This window comes from Pinus tabuliformis, chromosome 7 (genome assembly GCF_031772625.1).
Source record: "Pinus tabuliformis cultivar Carrire ecotype Pingquan chromosome 7, CPIR1, whole genome shotgun sequence".
Lineage (NCBI taxonomy): Eukaryota > Viridiplantae > Streptophyta > Pinopsida > Pinales > Pinaceae > Pinus > Pinus tabuliformis.
Genome location: NC_142293.1, coordinates 1,921,054,189 through 1,921,067,059, shown reverse-complemented (window position 1 = coordinate 1,921,067,059; position 12,871 = coordinate 1,921,054,189). Strand labels below are relative to the sequence as shown.

Sequence of the window (12,871 nt, the reverse complement as noted above, 5' to 3'; positions counted from 1 at the left end):
AATGACAAGTGGCGCGGAGTAATTAGCGATAGGTAAATATGGGAGGTGACGTGGTGACCGTTGGTGGGAGCGGAGGAGAGATAGGCAGATTTTTCGGGGGGGGGGGGGGAATGGTGGTATGTGTTTTTCAGTGGGGGGTGTGAATTCATGAGGAAGCACCACGTTGCATGGGGCCCGGGAAAATAAATACCGCTTTTCGGACCCCCCCTTATCTTTAACGAGAAATGGGACGAGGGGGTGCGAAATTGTTTCCCCGCCGTTGATCCAAGCAGGGAAAATCATAGTCGTTGAAAGGTTCCTTTGTGATATCACAAGACGAAAAAACAATTTGTCAAGGGGATTAATGCAAGGTTTTCTGCTAGGGGAATTAATCAAACGGGATTCAAGGACTGAGTCTGAGGGGGGGAATGCCTTTGCTCAAAAAAGGAGAAGAGTTGGTACGAACAACGAACACTCCAGATTGAGTACATGTTTTCTCGGGAGGGAAATTTTAAGCGACAGAGACCGAGGAGTTTGAGAGAGTAGCTTCACGTGTCGATTCAGATTCAAAGTTATATTCTGACCCTAGCAACGATGAGGGTTGAAGAGAAGACGATGATTCTGATACGTGCCTGTGAACCCACAAGTTTAGAGTCGGGACATGCAAAGAAAAACAAAGAAAAAGCAGACCGCTCTGATACCACTGATCCGGATTTAAGCAGGAACGCAATAGATTACAGAGATAACCATAAATACAGAGATGCGATAACCATAAAAACAGAGATGCAGCGGAAATAATACTTAATTTCATTAATGGAGAATACTGAAATATGCTTACAAATAGAAATAACCCAGCTAGGGCGATGGTAGCTTATCTCTGAGAAGAGATGTGTCAGCTACATGCCTCTAAACTGTTTCGAACTGTCTTTACAATGAGGCTTGAAGGCCTATTTATTATTGAGAAACAATGGAAAACCCTTCACATTCCAAAACCTAACCCTAGAAGATGAAACGCCAAATTGTGGGCCCCGTTTTGGGGTGAGTTGGACAGCCAACTTCCCGGGGTCGCAAATTGGTCGTCTTATCTCCGTTTGATGCGCATGATAGCCCGTTGGAAAGATCTCTCTGAGGACTACGACGGAAAAGACGATTTTATTAGAAAAATCGTTGGTGGTGGATTTCCCAAAAAACGTCGTTTAGGGCCTCAAAACGGCTCCGGAAGTTTAGGACCCGAAAAACTGCTAAAAATAGTAAACTGCACTATAATTAAGGAAAGTGAAAAACTGAAAGAGACAGTTGTGGGGGTCCAAATGGGATAGGTGGGTTGCCACCAACATCCACCTGGATCAGTCCATCCCTATTTTTTTACCTTGTTCCAAAAATTTCTCTAAATCTAGATTTTCCCTATCCAGAATCTCCTATAAGTCATGGTCCTCTGTTCCTGCTTCACTTGGAGTCATCTCCTGGTCTCTACTGATCTCCATCAGGCTTGGTAGATCATCCTTTTGCTGGTTTTCTACTGTGATATCCTCCATGTCAGCTACCCTACCCTGTTCTTTTGTTACATTCTCCATGTCCTGGACTGTCTCCTTGTTCCCCTCTTCTTCCTCCAGGATCTTGAAGCTATTTTGTCTTGTGTGTTTGTCCTCATTTTCCTTCTCGTGTGGACACTTTCCTCCTTTTTCTTTACTCCCAACATTGGTGAAACCCTCGTGGTCTCTTTCGACAGTGGTTTTTTTTTATCTTCCCTATTGATTGTAGGGCAGTCTCTATATAGATGCCCATGTTCATGGCATTTGCGGAATCTGAATGGTATGTGGTCATAGTCCATTGTCTACATCCATTCTTCATCATATACTTCTAAAATGATCGCTTCCAACAGGGCTCCAGATAGATCCATTTTCACACATATTCGAGCAAAGGAGGTATATCTCCCTTTCAGAGTTGCCTCTGAGATTTTTAGAAAATGTCCCAGCTTGTTGCCTATGGTTTTCAAAGATTCTGGCAACCAATAATCCAGAGGAAGGGAATATAGTCTGATCCAAACTAGTATTGAAGTGAATGTTTCATGTTCCAGGACAAAGTTCATCATCCATGGTCGCATGTAGAGTCCTGCTATAGCATAGAAATAGGGCCCCCCTTCAAACACTCTGTCTTTGTCTTCTAAGCTTACAAACACTACTCTGAAAAAACCCTTAGAACCCAGATGTAAATGTATTTCCCCCTTTGGATTCCAATGGCTCCTTATCCAGACATGTAAAGCCCTTTCTGTCAGCCATAGCCCCATGAACTTGCATATAATTGCATGCTCCGTCATATGATCTCTATGAGCTTGTATCGCTGGGTTGCTTAATACGACCCGAGGAATAATGCCTGACTTGGGCTTGCAAACTCCCGTTGTCTTTCTGGAAGCCAGTTGTTCACTACTGCCTCCAATCTCCTTTTCTTTTCTCATTTCCTATTGATCCCCTTCTTTATCCTGATCTCCGCTTCTTCCAGATTTCCCCTGACTTCTGGTTTCTGAGATTTGGTCCAGTGGTTTTTTGAAATGTTTCTTTCCTGCGTTCTAACTTCCTCCCGTGACTGCCTGGCTGTAGGATGGAGCAGCACTCCCCCCTGCACTCCCCGCCATGGTACCCTGAATCCAAAACCCTATCTTCAACTCCAACCCTAGCTTCTCCGCTCCTCTCCCTGATCCCTAGCTTGCAGGTTACTACTAAAATAGTTATTTCCAGAATTTTAGTAGCAAATACTGGTAGCAAGTTACAAAAAACACCCTTCTACTACCATTATGATCTTTCTGAAAGTTATGAGGTCTTCACTAATTTTTTTAGCTAAACACATGCCATTAGAACTCCCTTAGCTGAGATTTTTACTTGCATTCTCCTCCATGAAAAGCTACAACAATTTCGTAGCAAATATCCAGCTTAACTATGGGGAGTTGCTATGAAACTGTGAAATTTCTGAGTTTTTGATTTTTTATGATTTCTTGTGTCTCCTTATCACTTCTAATAGCCTGTTCAACTATGCATAATTTTGAAACTATTATTTAAACATAGTATAGGAAAAAATGAGGGTTTTACCATATTTAAGGAGTGCTATCTACTATAGGATTATTTTATTTTATTTTATTTTTATTTTTTTATTTTATTTTTTATTTTTATTTTTCAAATTTCTTGATACTCAAATGTACATGTGATAACACCATGCATGCAATGAGAGTAAAATAAAGCTCGAATTGTGAAGCTAAAGCTTCACCTGCTATTGTTGTTGCATGTTCCTTCTTGCTTACCTTCTTCTGTGGACATTTCATGGCATAGTGCCTGAATTCATGACAGTGAAAGCACTTGATGTTGGAAATTTCCTTCTTCTTTCCCTCCTCACCTTGGGACTTATTTCCCTTGGATTTATTTCCTTTGCTAACTAATGCAAGGTCCTCTTCATCTTCTTTGGATGAGGTCCCATCTCAGTTGTCCTCCCTTATTTCTTCCTACACTATATCATACCATAATCACTCCTAGCTCAGTAGTTTGTCTCTACCATTCATGGAATCCTGATAACTATGCGAACTCTTGGTAAAACCCAATAGAGCTAGAGCTACCAATTCTTCTTCAGGGATAGTCACACGGATCCAGCTAAGTTCATCACAACATTTTGTAAACATGCTCAGGTACTGCGGAATTGTGTCATTCTTTTTGCATCTTAATTCTATAAAGCTTGTCCTTAAGTGCCAACTTCCTGTGGTCATTGTTGTTCTCGAATAAGTCGGTCAATGTTTTCCACATCGCGAATGGAGTTTCTTTCTCGTGGAGATTTGAAACAATAAGATCTCTAACTCCCTCCAATATGATCCTCCTCGGTTTAGCTACATCCTTCTTCCACTAAGTGAGATCCTGGGCATCAAATAATGGGGGTTTAACTACATCTATCTTGATGTGATCTAGTAGAACGTTATCATCTAATACCACCTCCATACGGATCTTCCATGCCACAAAATTTGTGGTTCCTTCCAGAGCATATTCGAGCTTGAGTCCAGTGGAAGTCATATTCTCTGTCCTGGAGGAAACCTGCAACATTAATCTTGTAATTTGAACCTCCTACAAAAAATTTTAATTCTCTTCTCTTGTATTGTGATTCCTACTCTAATACTAGTATAAATTCCTTGTAGATTCAAACTGCTTATGTAATATGCTGAAACAAAAGACTTGAATCTACTTTACTCATCAGTGGAAATAATTAATCTATCGAGAAATCACAACATAAACATGAGACAAGATTCAATCACATATGGTCATAGATTTATCTAAGGGGAAATTTTCCTGCTCAAAACCCCTTCCTATCTATATTGCATTAGTCATAAAATAGAGAAGAAATACAATGCTTGTTCAACCTGAAAAATCTTTGCACAAGTATAATCTATATCTTTGCCTCATAAGTTGACTCTGGCCAATACTAAGCCAATTCCGCTGCCTTCCAAGCTCCTATTTACTTATGTTATTTCTTAAGGAATTGGCCCCCTATTAATTAAGGAAATCCCCATCCTGAATTGTGCAATCCGTATAGGACCTTCTCTAACTACATGCACCACCTGTACAACTCAGAAAATTATACAACTGATAGTGCATTGCCATTTAACTCTAATATCAACTGAGTAACTCGAATTTCATGCATGCATGAGTTAATTATGGCTGATTTATCAGTTCACTAGTTGAACATTGAAGATTAAATAGGAAATTCCTCATCTAGAATTTTCCAATCCGTATAGGTCCTTCTCTGAATGCATGCACCACTTGTACAACTTGAAAAATTATACAACTGATAGTACATTTCCCTTGAACTCCAATCTCAACTAGGTAACACAAATTCCATGCATGCATGGGTTAATTATGGTTGATTTATCCATTAACTAGTTGAACATTGAAGATGCACCCCACTGCTAGACCTCCTACCAGTTCCTCCAACAGTTGAAACTAGTTTAACTAACTTTAACTCAGTTTAACTGAATTAGATTATTACAACTCAAATTAAACTCACTCTAGGCTCCTAAAATTTAGGAACCACTCTACATGACTCAAGTTAGGCCCTTAACTCGAATTAATTGAGCAAAAAAAGCGAAATTAACTTAGTTAACTCATTCTTGTTGTCTTCTGATGTGGAACTACAATTCTCTCCTAATTTTAATTCAAGGGAAAATTAAATCATGATTTTCTTATTGCCATTTTCTTGAAACTACATGGAAAACTAAATTAATTAATTACAAATCAAAATAAACTCAACCGGGGCTCCTACAAAGTAGAAGACACTCTACATGACTCAAGTTAGACCTTCAACTCAAATTAACTAAGTCAAATTAACTTATTTAACTCGTAAAAATTCTCTTGTGACATGGAATTACAATTTTTCTCCTAATTTAATTCAAGGAAAAACTAAATCAGGATTTTCTTGATGCCATTTTAAACACTCCCTCTCAACAAGAAATGGATTCACATATACCCTAATCCAACACCTTTGGAATGTATTGGATACAACACTTATCACTGTTTTTGTTTCTACTGCAACATCTGCAACTGAAATGAATCCAAAAAAAAAAACTAAATCAACTGTGTCTACAACTGTCTACTGGGAAAACTGTGTTGTTTTTTACTCTACTAGTGAGCCTCCTTCTCTATGATCAACACTCCCTTGCACTCCTTAGTATTTTACTAACACTGATCCTCTTACTACTTAATATTCTGGTACCATGTAGCAAGGGTAATGATCCATGAGACAAAAACACCTTAATGGACCCTGCCTAAATTACTGCAACTCTTGGGACTATTTCTTCACATCACCCCACCTAACACCTGGAGGTATGGTTTCATGTGCTCCTTTTGCCCACTTGGCTCGACTCTCCTCCCACTGGAGGTCTCTAACTGATCCTCTTCGTTATCATCCTCGTGGTCAACCCAATTGTTAAATGGTTGAGGCTTCCTCTTGAGAGCTAAATCATGCTCCCTCTCAACCACAACATCTCTATTCCCTACCTTGCTCCTCAAGGTTGTGCATGCAAGGTTATACGAGTCTTGATATAATTGGCATGTTTAACAAGTGGCTCGAGTAGCTTCCACCTAGAGGAATTTTAGCCTTCAAAAATATCTGGATATTGCACTATGTCTGGGCCACATCAACCCTTAGCATTATTGGATTTTTTCCCATGAAATTTGGAAGCGGTGAAATTTACAACACAAAGCCTCTTAAAAAAACACCCTATCACCATCTACTCTACAATGAGTAAACTCCAAAATTTATAAATTTTAACCATAACAACATAATATCATTTCAACCTGGCATATATATTTCATTTTAACATATACATTTCTCTTGTTATCTAGAATTAGTTCCCAGGAAAACTTTACCAATCACTTATGGAACTTTAGAGAGAATTTACTGCATTATATATATATATATATATATATATATATATATATATATATATATATATATATGAAAAGCACATCCAAATTTCATTATAGATTTTAGTAGAGATTTCAATTGCAACAAAAGTTTTTGATTTGATTCAGAAACACAATTGACTAGAAATTATGATAATGTGCAAAGCAACATATATGCAACAACCATACTAAACCAACATAACATTAACGAATGAAATTTCATCAGAACGAGGCAGTACAACGTCAAACCAGTTGAAGCTAGAAGGAACAAAACTTGAAGAAAATATATATTTCCTAGCCACTTCCTCCTAAGAAAGCCTTGAGGTGCTTCACCTCTGCGTCTGAAAGGAACGTAGTATTCTCGATGACAGAAGAAGGAAGATTACCGACAAAGAGAGCAAGGGGAAAAATTTTCAATCCAAGAAGAGGGCTTTGGAAGGAAGCAAATGCAATGGCTTTATGTTTCCCAACATTGATCTAGTAATGAAGAAATCCTCTCAGGAACACCATGATGTATCCTTTGTAGAGTGTTTCGTTGTACACAATATTTCTTGACGATATGAATCTAGCACAGATTACTCCTTTAACCACCAGAAGGACCTCACTTCCTGCTAGATGGATGTGTAGTGGAATGACACCTTTGGGCATGAGGTCGAGTCTCTCTATCGACATGCTAAGGTCATTCAATATTGGAAAATGTGCTGAGAAAGTGGGAGTTACAGCGGCACCAATGGTGTTTCTCATGTTCCTAGCCACTTCTAATCCATTGAAGAAAAATTATATGCAGTTAAGGACGAAGCCACCTTGCAAGGATAACCGATGGGAGTGAGCTTCAAGGACAAGTCTACCACGTAGAAATCTTGCGAACACGAAGGCTGAAAAGCTAAATTGCATAGGACTAGTACAATGACTAGTAGAGAGGCAATATTGGAAGTCACCATGATTGATGAATCCAATGTTATAATTGCAAAAGGGATTTTTTCTCAATGTGCAGTTAGTGAAGAACCAAATGAAGCTTATAGGGTCACAGAGTAACCACCAAAACGTTCATATTGGCCGCTCAGGGTACGTATTTTTAACATGGGCCCTATTATGGGACTAGGCAAGCTGCCAAGAACCGTGAAGATCACAGTGCTTCATTTTCTGCACAGCATGTATTTTCCATAGAGGTGATAGCCTTTAAACATTTCAAGATTGTCTTATCATTGTGGGGTTGGGGATGGCACAAAAAATTCTCGTGATTTCTCTTTGTGCAATTGGGCAATTCTCTCAGAATTTTTGTCGCCCAAAGCCTAGTGGAGTCGAGAGGGAAGAAATTCCAAAAAGCCAACATTCAACCCTTACTATCCACTTTTGACATTCTTGTTGCATTCAAAAGTCACAATTGTCTTGACTGTGAGATTCTATTGGTTCGAGGTAAGGTCCTTAGAAGTTAGCTATATAAAAGAGTAAATTGACGTTAACATTGGTTTGAGATAAGGTGCTTGTTCTTGGTATGTAATAGAGGGTTAATTTTATAATATTTTTTTAAACAAGAACCATGTGGTGGCATGTCACTGTTTATTTGCATACATGAATTATGTGCATTTAGTTATTTGGTTGAAATGATATGTGTGAACATAAAATTATTTGAATTAAGAAAGCTTGATTGAAATTTTATATATTTAAAACTTCAATTATATTTTTATTTTAAAAGTGTCTATAACTTTAAAATAATTAATTTTAGATAATAGAACATGCTATACCTATTTTTGTTTTCATTATGGTACTCTATTTATTTCTCAATAAATCATATCTTCACATATTGTTGCTAGGTTTGATTTGGTTGAAGCTACAATGCTCCGAATTTGAATTCCAACAATGTTACTCTTTAATCATATTCACCTAATTTTGTAATCATTTATTGGACATAAATAAAATTATCTTATCTTAAACTTAAAACCCTAACCACCCTAGGAAATGTCTATGCTATTTTGACCCTGTTAGTCTAGTAATTCTACCTGACATTCATCGTCTCTGCTAATTCCATTGATACCTATTTCATTCGCATGCCCTAGTTGCATGCTTCGACTCTACCCACAACTCAATGCTCTCCTCATAATGACTCAATATGAATTTATCTTAGAAATCATTGACTCATTCACTTCTTACCTCTCCAACATTATCCATAGCCATCCTAACAAAAGTTTCACCACTGCCATCATTTTTCTACATCTCATGTCCAAAAACCTCATGGGCTCCCTCTCGCCCAAACTTTGGTCCACAAACCCTCAATCCCATTAAATCTTGCCTAGTGAAGAAGTCCATTAGGAAAGAATTTACTACGAGTGTGGGATTTGGACAACTAAATTGAGTTCCTAGGCATCGATGGAGGCATGTGAAACCAAGGTTGGCAAGTTCAATATAAAGAGAACAAATGGGACTATGAAAACATTTGACTTTTTATGGTTCCACATTATCTTATCCTAGTTGGATTTACATTGTTGAGGAGTATGACACTTGTTGGTTGTTGCAACAGTTGAAACCCTAAATGTTTTACATGCCCATCTGTAGATCTGTGTGCCCAACACATCGCTCATGGCTCTAGGAGAGATCAATTTCATTCCTTTTTGTGTATGTATATGATAAAGGGGGTGTAAACACTGACATAATAAACAATGGCATAATGATTATTTGGTTGAATTATTTATTTCAATTAATGTATTGATTAATTACAATTTATGGAAACAATTTTTAGAAAAATAAATTTCAATTATTATAATTTCTTATAATTTTAACAATTATTTCCAATTATAAAGTTGAGAAACTAGAGATTTTCTCTTGAAATTGATCCAAATATGAGACGAACATATCCAAATATTGTCATAGCACCTATTATGCTCTTGACTTGCGAGAAATCCAAAATACCAGAAATACGAAGAATGTAGCCCAGAACATAGAATGAAATGAGAAAAACTGCAAATTATTTTATTATTCAGGAACAAATTCAATGTTCACTTGCCTCTTTGAAGGGGAAACCTCCAACAGAGAAGAGCTCGATTACAATAAGACTCGATGATATTTCCCTTACTAACTAAGACTATTTATAGATAAATGACATCCAACATCCTAACTACTAGTGGTCCCTTGAATAACATGGGTTAACCATTTAATTTATTAACTATGGCCCGTTTACAACTAACTGTAGTCCCTTTTCTCTAATGCGGGTCAACGCTTACAATTATTAATACGGGCTTTATTGAATCTCTAACTAACTATGACTCTAACTTGGCCCATTGGGCTTATTACATAGATAAAGTGGTTAGGGTTGGATCCTAACATGCCCTCCCCCATCAAAAGTAGCCTTGTCCTCAAGGTTGAAGCTGCAGAAACTGTTGAAGAATAGTGCTTGGTTCCCAGGTGGCATCTTCTCGAGAGGTGTCTTTCCACTTGATGAGAACTTCCTTGATCGTGCGGTCATAGAGATGTATTTCACGAGTGTCGAGGGTCTATTCTGGTCGGAGCCAAAGCGAGCCTTCCTCATCCAATTTGGGTAGACTTGTTTGAAATCTGTAATTGTTCCCCACCACTTTCTTATGGCATGATACATGGAAGACCGGATGGACTTTTGTAGTAGGTGGCAAGGCCAGTTTGTAGGTGACTACTCCTATGTGCTAAAGTATATGATAAGATCCATAGAATTTTGGTGCTAGTTTCTGGAAGCCCTTTTCTTTGTGAGATGTTTGCTTCTATTGTTGAATTCATAGGAATACCTGATCCCCTTCTTGAAATGCTCTCTTAGAACGATGGTTGTCTACCTATTACTTCATTAAATTTTGAGCTTGATGTAGATTATCTTTGAGATATGCTATCATGGCAGCACGGTTCCGTAGGAGTTGATCAACTACTTGTACTTTAGAACATCCAGGGATATAGGAAATGGCGTCATCATGATGGCTTCATGATATTTATTATTATACCATCATTCAGCTAAATGTAGCCACTATAACCATTAATGCTGCTTTTCTAAATTGAAGCACCTTAGATATGTCTCCAAACATTAGTTGACTACTTTTGTTTGACCATCGGTTTGGGGATGATAGGCAGTAATTAGTTGGAGTTGCGTGCCTTGTAGCTTGAAAATTTCTTGCCAAAGTTTTTTGGTGAAAGTGGGGTCGCGATCAGACACAATGGAAGTCGGTATGGCATGCAGTTTGAAGATCTGGTCCAAGAAAACTTGAGCCACCAAAGTGGGGGTAAATGGGTGTGGTAGAGCAAAAAAATGAGCATATTTAGAAAGTCTACCCACAACCACCATGATGATGGATTTTTTTCTCAACTTTGGGAGACTGGTGATGAAATTCATGGAAACATCCATCCAGACAGATGCAGGGAGTGGTGATGGTTGTAAGGTTCCCAGTAAATTGATTGTTTCCCCTTTGTTGCATTGATAAACATCACATTCAGCTACAAAAGTAAGAATTTTGTTTTTCATGCGAGTCCAAAAGAAAGAACGACGTGCGCCTGCATAAGTCTTATGAAGGCTTGAATTCCCTACAATTGGAGATGAGTGCAACTCGTCCAAAATGTGGGTTTTGAGGGTGGATATCGGTAATATGTATACTCGATCCTTGTGGCGAATAATATCATCCTTCCAAGAGTAATTGACTGAGGAATTAGGATCTTCTCTCAAGTTATTAATAATTTGGGAGAGAGAGGGGTGGGAGAACCATTCCTTGTTGGCCTCTTTAATCCAATCTAGTGTGGGCAGAGATATTGATAGCAGGGTGCTCTCATCCTCAAATTGGCATGATAAAGCATCAACTACTACATTATCATGCCCTTTCTTGTAAATTATCTCATAATCACATCCCAGCATTTTGGCAAGCCAATTTTTTTGCTGTGGCGATGATAAACGTTGCTCCAGAAAATATTTTAGGCTTTGATGGTCCGTGCAGATTTAGAAATGTCACCCAAACAAGTATGACCACCAGATGTCTACTACATGTAAGATGGCCATCATTTCTTTCTCACAGGTAGATTGACCCAAGTGTTTTCCACTGAGTTGTTAGCTAGTGAAAACCAATGGTCTACCTTCCTATATTAATATAGCGCTAATACCGTTATCGAAAGCATCACTTTCAATCACAAAAGATTTGGTGAAGTCTGGTAGGGCTAATACAGGGGTGGAGCACATGGGCAATTTGAGAGCCAAGAAGGCATGCTAAGCTGCATCAGTTCAAAGAAATGAATTTTTCTTGAGAATATTAGTGAGGGGTCAAGCAATGTGACCATAATTGCAGAAAAATTTACGATAATAGCCAGTGAGACCCAAGAATCCCCTCAAACTCTTCATGGTTTTTGGTTGGGGCCAATCTTTCATTGCTTGTATATTTTTAGATCAATCCTCACTCCTTCACGACCCACAATGTGTCCAAAATACTCAACTTCTTCCACTCCGAAAGAGAACTTGGATAATTTGACAAATAATTTATCCTGGAGCAGTTGCAATATCATGTCTACATGCTGAAGATGTTTGTCCCAGGTTATGTTGTAGATGAGAATGTCATCAAAGAAGATGAGTAGAAATTTTTGGAGATATAGTTTCAACAGGTGGTTCATGAAGCTTTGAAAAGTAGATGGACCATTACAAAGACCAAATGGTATGACCAGGAATTCATAATGGCATTCATGAGTTCAGAAGGTAGTATTGGGAATGTCTACCTCCTTCATGCGTATTTGGTGATAACCTGAGTGGAGATCTACCTTGGTAAAGAATTGAGCACCATGCAGTTCATCAAGAAGATCATCAAAAATCGGAATAGGAAATTTGTCCTTGATAGTGAGCTTGTTGAGGGTTCGAACGTTTGGACACATGTGCCATTATCCATATTTCTTTAGAATGATGACCAATGGAGATGAATAAGGACCGATGCTAGGATGAATAACACCGACTTCAAGGAGTTCCTTGATGATTTTTTCAATTTCATTATTTTTGGAAAAAAGGATATTGATATGGGCGCACATTAGGTGGTTGGGCCCCCGGGAGCAAAGGAATGTTATGATCATGGTCACCCCTAGAGGGTGGAAGCTCTCTAGTGTTATAGACATTTTTGTGCCTTACAGCATGAAGCATGAAATGTCCATAATCTAAGGGATCCAAAGTCCCTAAACATGTTGTTCCTACCCCTAGAGGAACAAGGTCAGCAAACCACAGCACTGAATATCAGTTCTCCACCTGAAAACACTCAAAAACAAGCTAATTCTGGATCATGTCAACTACTCCACTGAGCATCTGCGCTGAATGTCAACTGCTCCACTGTGTACCTGCGCTGAATGTCAACTGCAAAGAAGGCTACCTACGCTGGGCGAGGATGGACAAGTGGCACAGTCATTCTTCAAGGTGTCAATGCCCAGGAAGCTTCCAAAATGACACTTGGATCAGGGAATTCGACTGGTGATGAGTAAGAGGGTCTAGATCT

The 12,871-nt window shown here is 38.5% G+C and overlaps 1 pseudogene; it reads right to left on the bottom strand.

Annotated features, from left to right (window-relative positions):
- Nucleotides 1–6,704: 6,704 nt before the first annotated feature.
- On the bottom strand, nt 6,705–7,351 carry LOC149256186 (germin-like protein 8-14; annotated as a pseudogene).
- Nucleotides 7,352–12,871: the final 5,520 nt, after the last annotated feature.